This window comes from Ascaphus truei, chromosome 2 (genome assembly GCF_040206685.1).
Source record: "Ascaphus truei isolate aAscTru1 chromosome 2, aAscTru1.hap1, whole genome shotgun sequence".
In the NCBI taxonomy this organism is placed as follows: Eukaryota; Metazoa; Chordata; class Amphibia; order Anura; family Ascaphidae; genus Ascaphus; species Ascaphus truei.
Window position 1 is genome coordinate 102,925,086 of NC_134484.1, and position 19,087 is coordinate 102,944,172.

Here is a 19,087-nt window from a genome sequence, read left to right on the forward strand (position 1 = left end):
ACTGACTAACACAGCAGACCTATCTAGCAGGCTGGCTGGCTAAACCATAACAAAACCTTCAGAGTCTTTTAAGCAGTCATGAAAGCAAATGAAACAAATCTTACTTTGGCTGCAGTAAGTAGTGTTGTATCCTTCTGGCTAGCAGCTCATCTATCCATGTGCTCTTGTCTGACATAGGCAGCTACTGCTGGTAACAAGATCCTTTTCTACCTTTCTGGCTCTCAGGTGTCAGCTTACTTCCTGACTACCTAAGTTAACCCCTATGAGTGCAGGATGAAGCACTCATACATATGTCTCCCAGGCGTAACTGATAGGAGTTGACTTCACTCTGTCACACTGTTACTGCTCAAAGTGCAGCTGCTAACAGATCAGCCCCTATCTCTGCTGCTTCAATCCACTTCCAACTTGTCATGTTTTTACAATGTTATACACTGAAAGGTACAGGAGCAAGAAAGAACACACTGCTCATAAATTAATGTATAGATGTAGAGATCGACGCTCATATACGTGTTTGGACTCACAAACTGTATTTTTTGGCATGAAAATAGATTGGAACATTCATAAAACTTTCCAACATTTGTGCAATAAGAAGTCAAGGGGGGGCATAAACATGGGACCTAGCGGTCAGTCAGCATGACTACCGCAAATATGGTTCCCCCGCTCACCCCACTTAACATATGCACTTGTTTCTCCGTACTCTCCGAAACTGACCAAACGGTATATTTTCTAGCCACTTCGGGTGGTGGCAACTGGTGGTCATTAAAAAGTTATTAGCGTCCGTTGGCTTAAAAAATGTTTTTGTTTTTATTTCTACATTTTCTATGTATATAGTGAGGTCTAGGTAGTTGATGTTTACCTTGCTTTGCTCAGATGTGAACTCGAGATTGATACTGTTTTGGTTGATGTGGTTAATGAAGTCCCTCAGTTTTAAATCATCCCCCTTCCATATAAACAGTACGTCGTCTATATAGCGATGCCATGAGACCAGGTTTGCGCTGAAGGGATTATTGGACCAAATATTGGCTTCCTCCCAGTCCGCTAGAAAGATATTTGCGTAACTGGGCGCAAACCTGGTCCCCATCGCGGTTCCGCACATCTGAAGGTAGAACAGACCATTAAACCAAAAAACATTGTGCGTTAAAATGAAATTAATACTGTCGATAATGAAACTGCGCTATTCTTCTGGAATGCTAATTCACATTGGCCCGTGTGAGTGTTAGATCATACCATTTTATTTTAGTGGTTTATTAATACCCCATCCTCCCCCCCATTTGACACCTCTATATACATATGCCTTAACCCTATCCTCTCTTTTGTCTTTATGAGAGGAAATCCCCCTGGAGTGGAAACACTGAACCACGAAGCAATAAGGACATACATCAAGAAGAAGAACTCACATCGCGGAGAGAAAAGGATCATTGCAAGATCACGGGATCCCCAAAGAAACCTTGATGTGACTGAGCTTACACAAGGCCGTTTAAGTTATATATTACCATTTTTACCTTCTCACCCACATATACACATTTATGTATATTCACCCTTTCAATTGGACATCAGCCACCTGAGCCATTACGTTCGCTCAGGGTATAACCGCTCTATTTTAAGTGTTAATTACTAGACTCATTGCACTGCCTGTTTCCCACAACTGTGCTCCCCCATCCTTTCTGTATTCATAAATTAATGTGCCTGTTTATTGGGGTTTCTGGTTACACGGAAAGGTCCAGGAATCGAAGGTCATATAGGTCATGTATTTTTATTATCTTCTTTCTATGTATAGGATGCTTTTTCTGTGATGAAAGAGAATTTGCTACTGAAACCACCATCATCTGTGGTGAATAAAAACCATATTGTCAATGCAACAAACAATACTCACTGTACTGTATCATGAAAAACTATCACTTTCACACATGGCTTCTCCATTTTGGCTTTATTTTTGTTAAATAAATCATGACACGGTGTAATATGTCATGTGTTGCTGTTTATCTGAGGTTGTATTTACCTAATTTTAAGACCTGCTAAGGAGCAGAGGATTGTTATTATGTCCTGATATGTAAAACCATAGAATTCAAAGTTGGTGTAATTTCTTTTTCGCACAACTGTGTATATCTATGTAGCACCTGTTCCCCCCTGCCACGAAAAATCGAGCCACTACATGGTTGTTTCCCCGGTACTGTAGCTCACCTGCTTGGTTCAGGAGGTCTGAGTTGCTCCACGGTTGGTGTTTCGGAGCAGCAACAGGGCAGGCTTTCTCCATCTTTTCCAGTGCAGCGCCTCCATCTCATAAGGATCCTGCTGAATGCAGGATGTCCCCACAAGCAATACTCCATCCCAATAATCACACACCATAGTTGGATCATAGTTGTAAGGTTTATTGCATAGCAGCATGGCACATCTCCATCCCTGGAACAGACCCCAGGGGCTTGAGGCCCCAAGAGCCCTTCCCAATATTCTTTACCCTCTGGTAGGGAAAAGGGTATCACACTGTATCATAACCATCAACACCCTCAATTTTGTGAAGTGTCAGCTTTTATACCTGGGTGGAAGGGCTTGTAACCCCACCCCATAACAGGTCAGGTCCAGGTACTGACAGGCATCACACTATATACATGTGACCCAGTCAGTACCCTCCCCAGGCTAGAGCCAGGGGCACTTGACAACATCCTCCTTTTGGTGAAAATCCTCATCACGACCCCGCATGAGGAGCATAATTATGCACCAACAATAATTGTGCCGGTCCACAGAATTATAAAACACATACAATACATTACAATACAATGTTGGCATAACTGGTTCCTCTTAACCAAGACAACCTTTCGCCCAGTTGCAATACAATTCCTGCTATAAATACCTCCCGACTCAAAATGCAGTATATCCCTGCTGTATCTCCCTTTACAAATTGCAGTACCGCCCTGCCGTATCAATAGTAGTGATCAGAGTCACCTAATATAGCTGTCGTATTATATTTAGGAGCCATATATTCGATCACTGCCGTCCTTACCCACTCATCCCTATGAGCTTCTGCAGTTCTCATGAGCTCTTCGGGGAGATCAGGGTAATCATACCAATGAGAACGCCTAAAACGCTGAACTAGGACTCTCTCTGCACGGCTACGCGTCATAAGATTTAGCGCACACGCCCTGCCCGGCAATACCCAGAATAGTGGTCATCCCAGAGGGAAGCATAGAAATCATCCTTCTTCTCTGGTTGACCAAGTAGTCCCTGATCCATACATTGATTATGTATCCTCATTATCTCCGCCTCCTGCTCTGGAGTAAATTTACTATTCTCCCAGCAGTGATTTACCTGATCTTCCCCCTCCAAGACAAAGCACTTCCTGTTTAAATGTGGTACATAACCCCTGAACATAGGATCCCACACCTGTACACATCATTAGCTTCGTCAGAAACATACATATTATATAATTTTCCAACATTACATTCTGGTGCTACGGGCATGGTAGATGATCGTGGCCGAGGGGACAGGGGACGATGCTTGTTATCTAGGGAGGGATCTCTGGGCAGGTGGCAGGGATGGTAGAATGGTGTCACGGATGCTCACTGCAACCTGGACTGAACCGCGGGCCCGAGGTGGGGAATATATATAACCACCGCCCTAAGCCTTGGGGGTGGGTCTGGATTGCAGGGTCGTGAAAGTAGCCAGGTCAGGATAGGAGAGTGGAGAGGATACCGGGTACTTGCCTATGGTCCAGGATTGGAGAGCGCAGAATGGTTGAGATCCGTAAACTGTAGTGGAGAATTGGAGAGCGTAGAGTAGTAGATGTCCGTAAAGTCAGTTAGTGGAGTAGAGAGCGTAGAAGTCCGTTAGCCAAGCCAAGGTTCAGGGGAACAAGAAGAGACAGGTCAGGTACAAGCAGGGTCACAACAGGTATTCGGAATAACATAGACAGGTAGTCAGGCTGCATGTGAGCGCGGTGCATTGGAAGATTTATGCTCAGCAACGACCAGAGGGTGACTGAAGCATATATACCGAAGCGAACCAATCAGGGAGAACAGGGAGGAGTGGCTCAGATATAGGTAGACCTGTGATAGGCTGAGGCAGGGTGAACCTAAGGTGTAGCCACCCTGAGATTAGTCCAGGCATTCATATAGGATGTTTGTCTCTTTAAGAGACGTGCATGCCCGCTGCGCGTGTGCACGCGATGGGAGTGCCGTCGCACGCCCCCGGAAGGCGGGGGCGATGCCCTGCCGGGAGGGGAGCCAACGGAGGAGCGGAGGATGCGGCTGCGCGGACCGCCATGGTAAGGAGGCGCGGGTGAGTGGGGGAACGTAGGGACCAGACACGCGGTCCTGACAAACGGGCAGTAGGGGATTGGTCTGGCACCTCCTTCTTTATGACTTCATCAGCCACCTCCGTTCCTGGAGCAAGAACAGTGTCCTGAACCCCATCTTGGTTAGAAGAAAGATATGCCGGTTCAAGCGGATCACATTCCGCTAGATAACATGCACAGCTTGAACGAATAAAAACGTTCAATTTTCCACACCCAGTGGCTTTGGGTGTTGGATAGTTTGGCTCTTGGCCTTTCAGGACCCAAGGCTCGGGGACCATGGCTTCAGTACTGGCCTTAACCAGCAATTGGTCTCGCTCCTGCTCCCGGCACCGCAAAACCACAAATTGCACTGCAGAGGTACTCACTGGAGCCGGAGGGTCACTCGTGAGATCCCGATGAACGAGGACATTAATGGGAATAGCCCAACCGGCAGCGCCGGCGGAGTTGTAGAAACAGCAAAAGTACTGGCCAATATTCTGATCGGGGATGCCTCTGCCTTTGCGGAGCTGAAGCACGCTGATGGGCCCACTTGCGTCATAGATATTCATCCACACGCTCCTCAGTGGCAGCCACATAGGCTTCCGCATGGACTCGGGCCTGCTGCATCTCCTGGTGCTGTTTTAGGAAGCGATGGGCGTTCTCGTGGCTCGCCGACCATGCTAAATCAATATACTGGATCACCACGGCCGGGTAGTCATCGGGCGCTGGATCCGTGGAGACTGACGTCATATCAGGAGCGAAGGAGGCCCTGTTCGGTACCTCAATGATGGACACACCCTCGCCGATCATCCGCCTGGATGCCGGAATCACGGAAGATCGGTCACCAGATGCAGAGTGGAGAGTGTCCAGCAGGGCTCTTTCCGCTGGGCACAGCTGGGCAATGACCCAGCCAGGGTGAACAAGAAGGACTCGGAACAGGTCCAGGTGCTGACAGGCATCACACCATATACATGTGATCCAGTCAGTACCCTCCCATGGTATGACACTCCAACTGCCATTTTAGGCCTACCCCTGGATAAGGCAACAGAGTACCCATCCAGACTGCAAATACAGGCTAGGCCCTTAACAGTAGTTTAGCCTCAACACTGTCTGTTCCTATCAGAACTTATAGTGTTGTGGCCAGCAGAAAGCTATAGTCAGGGGTACTTGGCTACATATACATATATGTGTGTGTGTGTGTGTGTGTGTCTATGTAAGTGTATATATATATTTTCTAACTAAATACACCCCCTCCCCCCGCCCCCTAATACATACAATACAGTAATGAGCAACATTACTATTATCCACATATGGATAATAATGCATTTGCCCATATAAAATACATTAATTACAATAAATACAGTAAATACATATTACACTTACCTTTTCCAGGCACCCACGATGAAGGCCGTCTTCATCCTTATCTTCATCCTGCCCATGTGCCCTCCTAAGCTGCAAAACATACAAAACAATCAAAATAGCCAATGTAATGTCCCCTAACCCCTTAATCACCTTAGCGGTCATTAACCGCTATAGTCATTAAGGGGTTAACCCACCCTCACCCATCACTCGGGAGGCCTATACTCCCTCCCCCACTACCCACCCCGTGAGGCCTAACCACCCACTACCTTCAAGGAGGCCTACCCAGTCTGGCTTGGGGACATTACCCACTTCCCCCACCCCCGTTAAACACAATAAACAGCACTATATTTAATAAACACTACATAACCACCCCCTGTGCCCCCCCATAAATACCTGATTTATTATTTTACATACAGGGATAATACCCCAGGCCCACGGGAGACCTCACAGTAGCCCAGCACAAGGTTTCAAACAGGGTCTGGAAGCCTATGGGTGGTCCCCACCAGGCGCCGTGGTCCACCAGGTGGTCTCCGTGGGTCACCGTGGGCCACAATGGGGTCTCCACGGGTAGGCCCGCGGGTGTCTGGGGGGCCCCGGGTCAGACTCACAGGTGTCTGAGGGGCCTCGGGTGGTTCCCACGGGTCCGCGGTGCCCCCACAGATGGGGCCACCGGTTCTTCCCCGCAGGTGTCCCCTGTGGACATGCCAGCCTGGTACCCGTGAGTGTCCGAGGAGACCTCAGGTGGTCTCCAGAGGTCCCTGCCGACCTGAGGAACCAACCCTATATGTAAAAAAAATACACCTGTACTATCCATTTAAATACATAAATACCCCCCCCACACACACATACAGTAATGTGCAAAATAACTATTATCCAGATATAGATAATAGATTATTTGCCCATTATGAAACACATAAAACATTCATAAATAAAAACATGAAATATTAATCTGAATATCACCACATTGCATCTTACAATTAAACCAGCAGCACTTTTAAAAATAAATGATATCTCCTCTCCCAACAAACCAGCAGCTAGACAAATGTATATCACGTTTCACACAATTGCATTGAGTGTGTACATGATGCAATTAATCTGTGCATCATGTACTGTAACACTATGCAAAATCAATTTCAAAATAAAATACACTATGAACAACATACAATGCCATCTACAAAATCAAATAGAAACTAAGCAAGTAAACATAAATACATTTACCATCAATCAATTAATTGCATCATGTACACACTCAATGCAATTGTGTGACATTTGATATACATTTGTCTAGCTGCTGGTTTGTTGGGAGAGGAGATATCATTTATTTTTAAAAGTGCTGCTGGATTAATTTTAAGATGCAATGTGATGCTGGTTTAATGTTATTATGTGATAATTATGATATTTAGATTTGATGTTTTTATGTATACATGTTTATGTAATCCTTAACCATTTATTTGTATATTGGTGTTATATATATAAAACCCACTGTACAAATGAATGGGGGCAGGGTGGGTGACCGGATGTCCATCATTGCCAGGGGGTAGTAGAACTCAATTTATTTATGCTGATTTATGTGTTTAATAATGGGCAAATAATCTATTATCCATATCTGGATAATAGTTATTTTCCCCATTACTGTATTGTATGTGTTAGGGGGCAGGGGGGGGGGGTGTGTGTGTTGTATATTGCTATGTTTATTGGGGGCAATTGTCCCCAATAAACATGCTATTTTGCCTTAACCCCTTCATTGCTTTAGCGGTTAGCCGCTCAGGTTATGAAGCTGCTTTAATGTATTTTTAATAGTGTGCGGGGCAGGGGGTCCCCTGAGCAGAACCGCTTTGATTTCTGGCTCAGAAATTTGCTTTGATTTCTGCTTCCCGAGTTACAGGCCCCGGTTTGGGGCATCGGTGCCAGTGTTGCTGCCATCTTTATAGCGTCCACGTCGCGTCTTGGACGCTATAAAGATGGCGTCGACACTGGCCTCCGATGCCCCATACCTGGCCCTGTAACTCAGGAATAAGGGGGTCTCTGAGGCAGAAATCAATGCGATTCAGCTCAGGGGATCCCCTGCTCCCGCACACTATTATTAAAATGTACATTAATGCAGCTTCATTACCATTGCAGATAGCCGCTACGGTAAGGAATTATTGTTTATTGATATGTGTGTTTTGACAGTAGTGTAGATGTGTAGGGGGTCTCCAGAGCTGAACCGCATTGGTTTCAGCCTCGGGGACCCACTACTTCAGGATATACAGGCCCTGTTATGGGGTGCCGGTATCCTCTGCAGAATTTAAATGTCCCGGTCATGTGACTCGGAAGCTTTCAAAGTGCAGGGGATACCGGCACCCCTGTAAGGAGGCAGGAGTCACGCCGCCCACGGCGTGCTCCTCACTCACCCGCGGCTCTGTCTGGGGCTCCCGCGGCTCACATGGATGTCTCCTTCATGGCGCCGAGCTCCGGTTCTCTCATACGCGCGCGCGCACGTCAGGTCTCCTCTTCTGCCCTCTGTTTAGGGCGTGGGACCGCGCACGCATCCACAGGCGCTGCCACACGGAGGCGCGGCCACACAGGGGCGCACCAACCTTTTAAAGACACAGTACGCTTTTCCAATGCCACAATACAATTCACCAATTCTTCTAGGATTTATAGCTCCTCCTCCAGGAACTCATTTAGACCTATCCCTGTCTCAGCCTGGCCCATTCACACACCCCCACCTTGCTACTCGGCCATTGGTTCCTCGTACCTACATATACCCTCCAGTTTCATTAACTCGTCGGCTGAGCATAGAACCAATTGTTCTCATCACTCTCTGCCTCCCTAGTTCTGTTTCACAGATTTCCTCGTGTACCAGACCGGCTTCTGCTACGTCTTCCTGCACCTCTGGCATCCCGAACTCGGCATACGGCATCACGACTCTCCTCATCTCTGGCATGCTGATTCTGGCTTACGGTAAATGACAACGTCTCTCTCTCTAACCCTGGACTTGGCTACCACACCCTCTACCATCCGTACCTCTCCTACCCCGATCCCGGAATCCCAGACCACTCTTCAATCAAGACATGCGCTCATGGCTGTGGTGGCGTAATAACATTTCCCACCTCAGCACCGCGGTCCCGTCTCGTTTGTGGTGAGCACATCCGGACATTATGCTCAGCCCCACAAAGATGGACACCGCTGAGGTGGAGCGCACTATTAATGCCCATACTGCACTTTTTACCAGGCTAGAGACTTATCTGGAACAAGCGGATAGACGGACGGATACGTTGCAGCAAAGTGTTAACTCCCTTACAGTTCAAGTTCGAGCTCTCACTCGGCAACTTTCACCCGGAGCTTCCCCTGCACCTGCAACTACCTTTCCTACTCCTCCGTTTGCCCTGGAACCCCGTATTCCTCCTCCCAAACACTATGCTGGGGATCCTCAAGGATGTAGGGGCTTCCTTAACCAATGCCTCATCCAATTTCATCTCTCTCCCTCTCGTTTTGTCTCTTCTATCTCCAGGGTCGGCTATATCCTGTCTCTTCTCACCGACCAGGCACTGGCATGGGCTTCTCCCATCTGGGAACAACAAGGGCCTCTCACACAGGACATCGATCTCTTCGTCGAGGAGTTCCGAAGAGTTTTCGATACCCCGGCACGGAAATTAACGGCAGCTTCGGCTCTTCATCACATAACCCAGGGAGATCGTACCGTCGCCGGGTATGCCGTGGAGTTCCGCACTCTTGCTGGTGAGACGGGTTGGAATAATGAAGCACTATCTTCTGCGTTTTGGCAGGGTCTGTCGGAGTCCCTGAAGGATGAGCTCGCGGCGCGGGACCGTCCTACTGATTTAGAGGAGTTAATCGCCATAGCGGTTCGAGTAGATCAGCGTCTACAGGAACGGAGATACGAACGTTCTCGTTACCGACAACGGGTGTCAAGAAACCTTGCTCCTTCCTTCATCCCTCCGTTACCTCCTCCTGAGAACATTCCGGAACCAATGCAGTTGGGGGGCAACAAGCTGTCTCCTGCCGAGAAACAACGTCGGCGCAATGCCGGCCTCTGCATGTACTGTGGCAACTCCAGTCACACGTTACCCCAGTGTCCTCACAAGCCGGGAAACGCCAACTCCCAATGAAATCCCGGAGAGTTTCGTTGGGAATTCTTACCCTTTCTCCTATTGTCAAGGACATACTTCCCACCAGGATAATGTTGCCTATAACACTGTCTGGAGAGGGGTTTCACGCTCAAGCGCGAGTGTTCATTGATTCCGGGTCCGCTGGTAACTTCATTGATGAGACTTTCGCTAGGCGAAACAATATTTCACTTATCACCAAGAAGACGCCAGTAGGTCTGGAGGCCATTGACGGTCGACCTCTACAACCGGCATTTATCACGCTACAGACGGTGCCTCTCCTATTGCAGTTCATCGATCTCCATACGGAGTTCCTTACTCTCGATGTGATCCACTCTCCCTCTGCTGACCTAATTGTGGGTCTTCCTTGGCTTCAGCTCCATAATCCTCGCATCGACTGGACGGATCGGGAACCCATTCAGTGGGCCACCTCGTGTGCCAAGACCTGTACCAGGATTTCCCAGAGGATTGGTGGGTTGTCTACCCTGCCAGAGAAGATCGACTCTCTACCTTCTGAGTACTGGGAATTCCGTGATGTGTTCGACAAGGCACGTTCCGAGATACTACCTCCGCACCGTTCTTTCGATTGTCCCATTGATCTACTTCCTGGAGCACCTCTTCCTAGAGGACGATCCTATCCGCTCTCTCTCCCAGAGACGAAAGCCATGAGCACCTACATCGCTGAGAATTTAGAAAGGGTTTCATCAGGAAATCTTCCTCTCCAGTTGGTGCAGGCTTCTTCTTCGTCAAAAAGAAGGACGGTACTCTCCGTCCATTTATTGACTACCGGGGTTTGAATAACATCACGCGCTAGAATCGCTACCCTCTGCCCTTGATTCTGGAATTATTTGACCGTCTCCAGGGAGCTACTATCTTTTCTAAATTGGATCTGAGAGGTGCCTACAATTTAGTAAGGATACGAGAGGGAGACGAGTGGAAAACTGCTTTTAACACCCATGACGGCCACTACGAATACCTGGTGATGCCGTTCAGCCTGTGCAACGCACCAGCAGTTTTCCAGGATTTTGTCAACGAGATTTTTTGGGACATTCATAACAAATTTCTTATTGTTTACCTAGATGACATCCTTATTTTTTCCCAATCCACTCAAGAACACATCAAACACGTTCAACAGGTGTTGTTACGCCTTCGGGAGAACCCTCTCTTTGCGAAATTGGAGAAATGTCAGTTCCATCTCAAATCAGTGGCGTTTTTGGGTTACGTTATTTCTGATTCCGGTTTCAATATGGATCCAGAGAAACTTAAGGCGATTTTGGACTGGCCTCGCCCGACCACTCTCAAAGCCGGGCATTCTTACAGACCATAAGAACTTTCTCTATCTACTGTAGAAGGGGCACGTCGTTTGAACTCTCGGCAGGCCCGCTGGGCATTATTTTTTTCACGATTTAATTTTCTTATCTCCTTCATTCCTGGCTCCAAGAATCTTAAAGCGGATGCTCTCTCTCGACAGTTCCTTGCAGAGGACCAATCTGAAGAGCAGCTAGAGACAATCATTCCTTCTAGATGTATCTTGTCCGCCAACTCCTTTGATATTATGGGCAAGATTCAATCCGAACAATCCCAGACTCCTATAGGGCTCAAAGTTCCGGAGGGAAGACTCTACACGGCATTCCAACACCGCAAGAAGGTCCTCGAATGGTGTCATTCTTCTAAATCTTCAGGACATCCGGGAATACGGAAGGCCAACGACCTGGTTCAACGCACCTTCTGGTGGCCAGAGAGGGCTAAGGATGTAGAGGAGTTTGTCAAAGCATGTGGCACTTGCGCCCGCTACAAGGTACCTCGGGTCAAACCAGCAGGTCTTCTTCTTCCTCTACCCATTCCAGATCGTCCCTGGAAACATATTTCTATGGACTTCATTGTGGAGCTTCCAGAGTCCAAGGGGAGGAATACGATTTTGGTGGTCATTGATCGTTTTTCCAAACAAACGCACCTGGTTCCTTTGAGGGGTCTTCCGAATTCTTCCAGGCTTGCGGATGTGTTCATTCAGGAGATTTTTCGTCTTCACGGGGTGCCAGCAACCATTGTTTCGGATCGTGGATCTCAATTTATATCAAGATTTTGGCGTGCCTTTTCCCGGAAATTGGGGATTTCACTTCAATTTTCTTCAGGATACCATCCACAGACCAATGGGCAGACGGAGAGGGCCAACCAAAATTTGGAACAGTATCTTCGATGTTTTATAACCGATACGCAGGAGGATTGGGTGGATCTGCTTCCTTGGGCCGAGTTTGCTCTTAACTCTCTTCGCAATGACTCCACTCAAGAATCTCCATTTTTCATTAATTGTGGCTTTCACCCTTCCCGTTTACCCTTCTCCTCCCTATCCTCAGGAGTACCAGCGGTGGACAAACGCATCTCCCGGCTGAAGGACTTATGGACAAGGATTCAGGAGAACTTAAAGGTAGCCACAGGGAGACAGAAACACCAGGCAGATCGCCTTCGACGCTTAGTGCCGGAGTTCGCTCCAGGAGACAAGGTGTGGCTTTCTTCCAGGAATATCCGACTAAAGGTACCTACCATGAAGCTTGCTCCCAAGTTCCTTGGTCCCTTCCCTGTGGTTAGAAGGGTTAATCCTGTGGCTTACCATCTCCGCCTTCCACCTTCGATGAAAATACCTTCGGTCTTCCATGTATCTTTACTTAAACCAGTCCTCGCTTTTCCAAGAATACTTCTCCTCCACTTCCTCTTATGATTCAGGGTCAACAGGAGTACGAGGTCCAATTTATCCTGGATTCTAGGATTTCCAGAGGAGGAGTACAATATCTGGTTCACTGGAAGGGGTTCGGACCGGAGGAACGTTCATGAATTCCCCACCGGGATCTTCACGCACCTCGTCTTCTCCAGGCTTTTCATCGCAGGAATCCCTCCAAGCCTTGACATGGATGCCCGGAGGTTGCCCCTGAAGGGGGGTGTACTGTAAGGAGGCAGGAGTCACGCCGCCCACGGCGTGCTCCTCACTCACCCGCGGCTCTGTCTGGGGCTCCCGCGGCTCACATGGATGTCTCCTTCATGGCACCGAGCTCCGGTTCTCTCATACGCACGCGCACGCATCCACAGGCGCTGCCACACGGAGGCGCGGCCACACAGGGGCGCACCAACCTTTTAAAGACACAGTACGCTTTTCCAATGCCACAATACAATTCACAAATTCTTCTAGGATTTATAGCTCCTCCTCCAGGAACTCATTTAGACCTATCCCTGTCTCAGCCTGGCCCATTCACACACCCCCACCTTGCTACTCGGCCATTGGTTCCTCGTACCTACATATACCCTCCAGTTTCATTAACTCGTCGGCTGAGCATAGAACCAGTTGTTATCATCACTCTCTGCCTCCCTAGTTCTGTTTCACAGATTTCCTCGTGTACCAGACCGGCTTCTGCTACGTCTTCCTGCACCTCTGGCATCCCGAACTCGGCATACGGCATCACGACTCTCCTCATCTCTGGCATCCTGATTCTGGCTTACGGTAAACGACAACGTCTCTCTCTCTAACCCTGGACTTGGCTACCGCACCCTCTACCATCCGTACCTCTCCTACCCCGATCCCGGAATCCCAGACCACTCTTCAATCAAGACCCCTCGTGGCTGTGAGTGGCGTAATAACATTTCCCACCTCAGCACCGCGGTCCCGTCTCGTTTGTGGTGAGCACATCCTGACAACCCCATAACGGGGCTTGTATCTCCTGAAGTAGGGGGTCCCCGGACCTGAAACCAATGCGGTTCAGCTCCGGAGACCCCCTGCTCATATACACTATTATTAAAATGTATTTATTTAGTGTACGATCGCCTGTAACAGCCTTGCATAGAGATACAGAATGTCCATGCAAATGTTACAGGCGGCTTATTTTTTCTATCAGCTAGCGTACGTGAAGTTTCAGTGTGCTAGCTGAGGGAAAATACATTGCACGCACGTCCGATAGAAAATTGGCTCAGGGTCTTAGTGAATCGCTCTGCCGGCTTCATTTTTTATCGGACGTGCTAATTTTTTTCAGGCTAGCGCGAAAGCTTGGAGCTTAGTGCATAGCCTCCATAGTGCTTTGGAGCAAGCACACAGAAGCTGCTACTCACAGCCTTTATGCTCATGGGTGTCCGCAGGAGGGGTAAGGGAGGGCGCTTGCACCCCCCCCCCTGGATCACTCGCAGTCCTGGCCGTGCCCGTCAAAAACAAAAATGCAGTCTCAAAAAAAAAAAATCCCCGTGCGCAGTGCTGACACATCCGGCCTTCCAGTCGCCCCTGGCAACCAGATTGTACCCGATGACGATCCCTACAATTCCCCTGCCGGACCCCCCGCCCCCCCAACCTGATTGGCTGGCGCTTTGCCAGTATTTTTTTTTTTGGCTCGCAGCCAGGCTCTGAGCTGTGAAGCCGCCATTTCTTATGTTCAGCATAGAGCAGGTAAGCAATGTCCCATGTCTCTCCCCTGGTCTCCTCTGGCCCCCTCACTGGTCTCCTCTGCGCCCTCCCACAGCCTCCAGTGGTCCCCCCATGGCCTCCCCTGGTCCCCCCCACGGCCTCCCCTGGTCCCCCCCACGGCCTCCAGAGGTCCTCCCTTGGTCCTCCCCTGGTCCCCCCATGGCCTCCCCTGGACCTCCCCAATACCTCCCCTGGTCCCCCCACAGCCTCCCCTGGTCCCCCCACGGCCTCCCCAAGACCTCTCCTGGTCCCCCCATGGCCTCCCCTGGTCCCCCCAAGGTCCTCCAGAGGTCCCCCCATGGACTCCCCTGGTCCACCCAAACCTCCCCTGGTCCCCCCAAGACCTCCCCTGGTCCCCCCACGGCCTCCAGAGGTCCCCCCACGGCCTCTAGAGGTCCCCCCACAGCTTCCAGAGGTCCCCCTTGGCCTCTCCTGGCCCCCCACGGCCTCCCCTGGTCCCCCCACGACCTCCCCTGGTCCCCCCACGACCTCCCCTGGTCCCTCCACGGCCTCCCCTGGACCCCCACGGCCTCCCCTGGTCCCCCCACGACCTCCCCTGGTCCCCCCAAGACCTCCCCACGACCTCCTCTGGCCCCCCACGACCTCCTCTCGCCCACCACGGCCTCTGCTGGACCTCCTCTGGCCCCCCACAGCCTTCCCTGGACCTCCCCCCATGTCTCCCCTGGTCTCCCCCCCTGTCTCCAGTCAGTCACCTACCCACCCTGTCTCCCTGTCTCCCTCTCTCTGTCACCCTGTCTCCCTATATCCCTCTCTCTGTCACCCTGCCTCCCTCTCTCTGTCACCCTGCCTCCCTCTCGCTGTCACCCTGCCTTACTCTCTCTGTCACCCTGCCTCGCTCTCTCTGTCACCCTGCCTTGCTCTCTCTGTCACCCTGCCTCGCTCTCTCTGTCACCCTGTCTCGCTCTTTGTCACCCTGTCTCGCTCTCTTTGTCTCACACTCTGGATCTGGATATCTTATTTACCCTATATATCTTAACTGTCCTATACCTACACCGAAATAACCTATACTGCTTTCTTCCAGGTCTGACTCTCAAGCTTCACACGGGAGACAGCGGAATCCCCCCTAACCCAGAAGACAGGTAGGGAACACCTCCCCTCCAGTATATATCATGAGGGTACCTGGACATTGAGGGACTGCGGATTAGGTAAGATCCCAGGCGGGATTGCTGCCTTTGAAAAATGTGCATCGGGGCATGCAGACACTGGTTAAGGGGTTGAGGAAATTAGTCATTCACATGTTTTTTTATTTCTTGATTAGTGCGTTCATCCAAAACACACACACACACACACACACACACACACACACACACACACACACACACACACACACACACACACACACACACACACACACACACACACACACACACACACACACACACACACAGTTAAGCACTGCCCATGCACAGAGGTCTCAGCACGCTTGCGCAGGGTGTCCGACCTGCAGGGGTGAGATGAGTGGCGTCCAACGTGTGACGGAGGGAAAGTGCCGTGGCTAGCCCACGCCCGCCATCCTAGCTCCCCCTGCACCAGCCTCCTGCCCCGACCCCAGTCGTTAAGATAAGCTGTTATCTTCTTGTAGTGAAGTGTTTGCCAAATGTTATTCATTATCTTATTGATGTGTGGGGTTGGACCTATATATGTATTGGGGGGTTGGGGGTGTATTTTTATATGTATTGTGGGGGTGTAATAAACAGATTGCAGTAGGAAGGATCCGAAGATTCCAGCGGTGCACAGCTTGTAGAGATGAGAGACCAGCAAGGTGTAGATTAAAAATGCCATGGCTAATTAATATTCACTGCACCCTCCAACACGCGCGCATACACAGCTGTTAGGTATAGACTAGTTATCGATTTTTCGCGCCAAAACACACAGCGCAATGACGCAAGGGGGAGGGGTTTTACACTATAAGACAGGGGGTAATGGAGACGCGAATCAGCTCTATGATTAAGGACCACGCAGGTCCGAAACGCGTCAGAGTGTGTCCCCCATACCATATGTTTTTTCAATAAAATTTCATTTTTAATCTACACCTTGCTGGTCTCTCATCTCTACAAGCTGTGCACCGCTGGAATCTTCGGATCCTTCCTACTGTTATATTGCACACCGAGCGTGGATGCACGCACAGGAGAACAGCCATATGTGAGTATTGTATGTCTCCCTTCATTGAGACTGGATGACTGGTAACAGTGCGGCAACACAAGGGTCATGTAGGGCGCAATCCTACAAAGTAACGGTACGTTAACCCTCATTCATGTTATTTGTCATATGTGATAGATTCATGTACTAAGCACTGGGTCCAATACCTAAAAAGTTATGGTTATAGGCTGACTCCACAACAAAATAAGGATTTTTATTATCTACTGAAGTTCTGAACGAGATTGAGCACTGTTTTTGGGACTCTTGCCCCATAACTACATATAATAAACAGATTGCATCGTAATGTTTTTTTTCCGTATTACAATAAGAAGAAAACAGTTAAGTAAAAGTTGAGCGCTAAAATTTTTTTTTTCATGGTAGGTGCGCTATGGGTTGTGGGGGGGGGGGCTGCTCCTTTCATTTGTTCTGGGCCCCATGATTTCTGTTGGTGGCCCTGGGCGCCGTACAGTACGTTAACAGCGCTATAAACGACAAAAACAGACTTTGGGAGAGCCGCCTCACTCCCAAGTCGGGACCAATTTGTGCCACGGCCGGGCCCACCATTGAGCTGCGGCAGCGCCGGTGCCAACAAGTCCACTCATCATTGGTAGCTGAGCGCTAACAATGAGAGAGCCGCCGCCGTCCCTTGATGACCCAGTCCCTGAGTCGGACCAATCATGGTCCGACTCTGACCTCCACACTCATCACGCGGGCTCCTGCCTCCTCAAACTTGTCGTCAATTTGTGCAGGCTCACAGTTCAGAGAGTCTGCTGAAGAGTGAAGACGCAGGCAGCAGCACTCTCTCTGCGCAATAGGCCCCGGCGGCCCCGGCACTCTGCAGAGTAGACTGCAATTAGTACTGAAATCTGAATCCAATAATCCACAGACCACAATAGTTTTGCTGCCTCAGGGGGCAGGAGGTAGCATTTGGAATTGGCAACAATTTGAAAATTAGGGTACAAAGACCACATAACGTTTTGCTGGGTGCCAGTGCCACCACATTCATCATGGTGGTTACTTATTAAGCTGTATACATACCACAGGTTAAAATCTTAATAGACCATAATAAGTAAAAAATTATGTCAGCCCCAATTATTCGTCAGCCCCTGACGAAGCCGTAAAGGAGAAACGCGTAGGGCGTGTTGATTTTAGTGTATGAGAGTCTGCAGGAGTAAGAAGACACACTACTATTCTGTGTGTATTACCAGCACCTGTGACGTCACAAGTAGGAGCACGGAGCTCGCGCGAGACGGAGTCACGTCATCAGACCACGCAGAAGCACCGCAGGTGTACCAAGACACCCACCGAGAACCAGTAAGTACCTGGAGGGGTGTGAGGATTTCAGAGGATTTCACAGGACCCAGATACATGAACTGTATTGGACTGAGTCACCAGAGTCAGAGTCATAGTACACCAGAGGACTATTAGAGGTGTACCGGGATACCAACCGCAGGACAGTGAGTGCTGTGAGTCCACTTGTGAGACGATATACACGACGAGTGTGAGATACTCAAACAGTCTCAATCGCTTTTAAAGAGCTCACAGATTGCGAGTTTTTTACTTATTATGGTTTATTAAGATTTTTATTATTAAACAGTGTTACACTATTTGTGTGTCCTTTACCTTCCCTTATACATGCATCCAAATCTATGAAACGGAGGCTTGGCATTGGGAAACTGTTGCAGACACATGGGGAGAATCTGAAGAAAAAATATCCAGGACGTCCAAAGAATACTGTGTGCAGTTCCAGATCCCAGGGTGGATAAAAGGCTTGAATTGCAGGAATCGCTGAGTGCATATCTTACCAATTGAGGGGTGAATTATCAGGACATACTACCCTATGTTCTTTTTCTCTTTTCTTGTCTCCCTTTGCGCCTAGGTCACTCTCGTATATGTAGCACTGGATAATCATGGACACATGACACATAAAGCTTGGCCCCCTGCAGACGCACTTACTAGTATTCCCTCCTACTGTCTCTGTACGTTCTCCCTACCTACCAATTAGATTGTAAGCTCCTCGGAGCAGGGACTCCTTCCTTAATGTTACTTTTACAGTATGTCTGAAGCACTTATTCCCATGATCTGTTATTTATATTATTTGTTATTTATATGATTACAACATGTATTACTACTGTGAAGCGCTATGCACATTTATGGCGCTATATAAATAAAGACATACAATACAATACAATAGATATAGATATATATATATATATATATATATATATATATATATATATATATATATATATATATATATATATATAATTAAACTGTAGTGGTGCTCTGTATCCCATAAAACCATCACATTCTGATCACTTTTCTTAACAATATTTGCAAATAAAGAAGTGTAATGTCTCTGAAGAGGAAAGATTCAGAATTGGTAAGGATACAGTTTCTGAAGTGAAAAAGTTACTTTGTATCTCTGTACCTTGATCATTATGAAGTACATTAAATCAACAATACTACATCCCCCCTTTTTTCCCTTCTTTGTATAAGTAAAGCATGTGACAATGTATAATTCTACATTCTTACTTAAGCTGGCAATTGTTTGGTGCTTCTGTTATAAGTGTAAAAATCCTGATTGTGTGCCTAATGAAATGGCTGCCTTCTAAGGCCGTAATTATACTCTGTGCTGGCCCGCAGCGCCTGTCGCCTGAGTGATGTGTGAATTCTGATGGAAGCAATTGGGGAGGCGTGGCGGACACGTCACGAGGCTGGTTTGCCATGATTGGCTGAACCACTCACGTG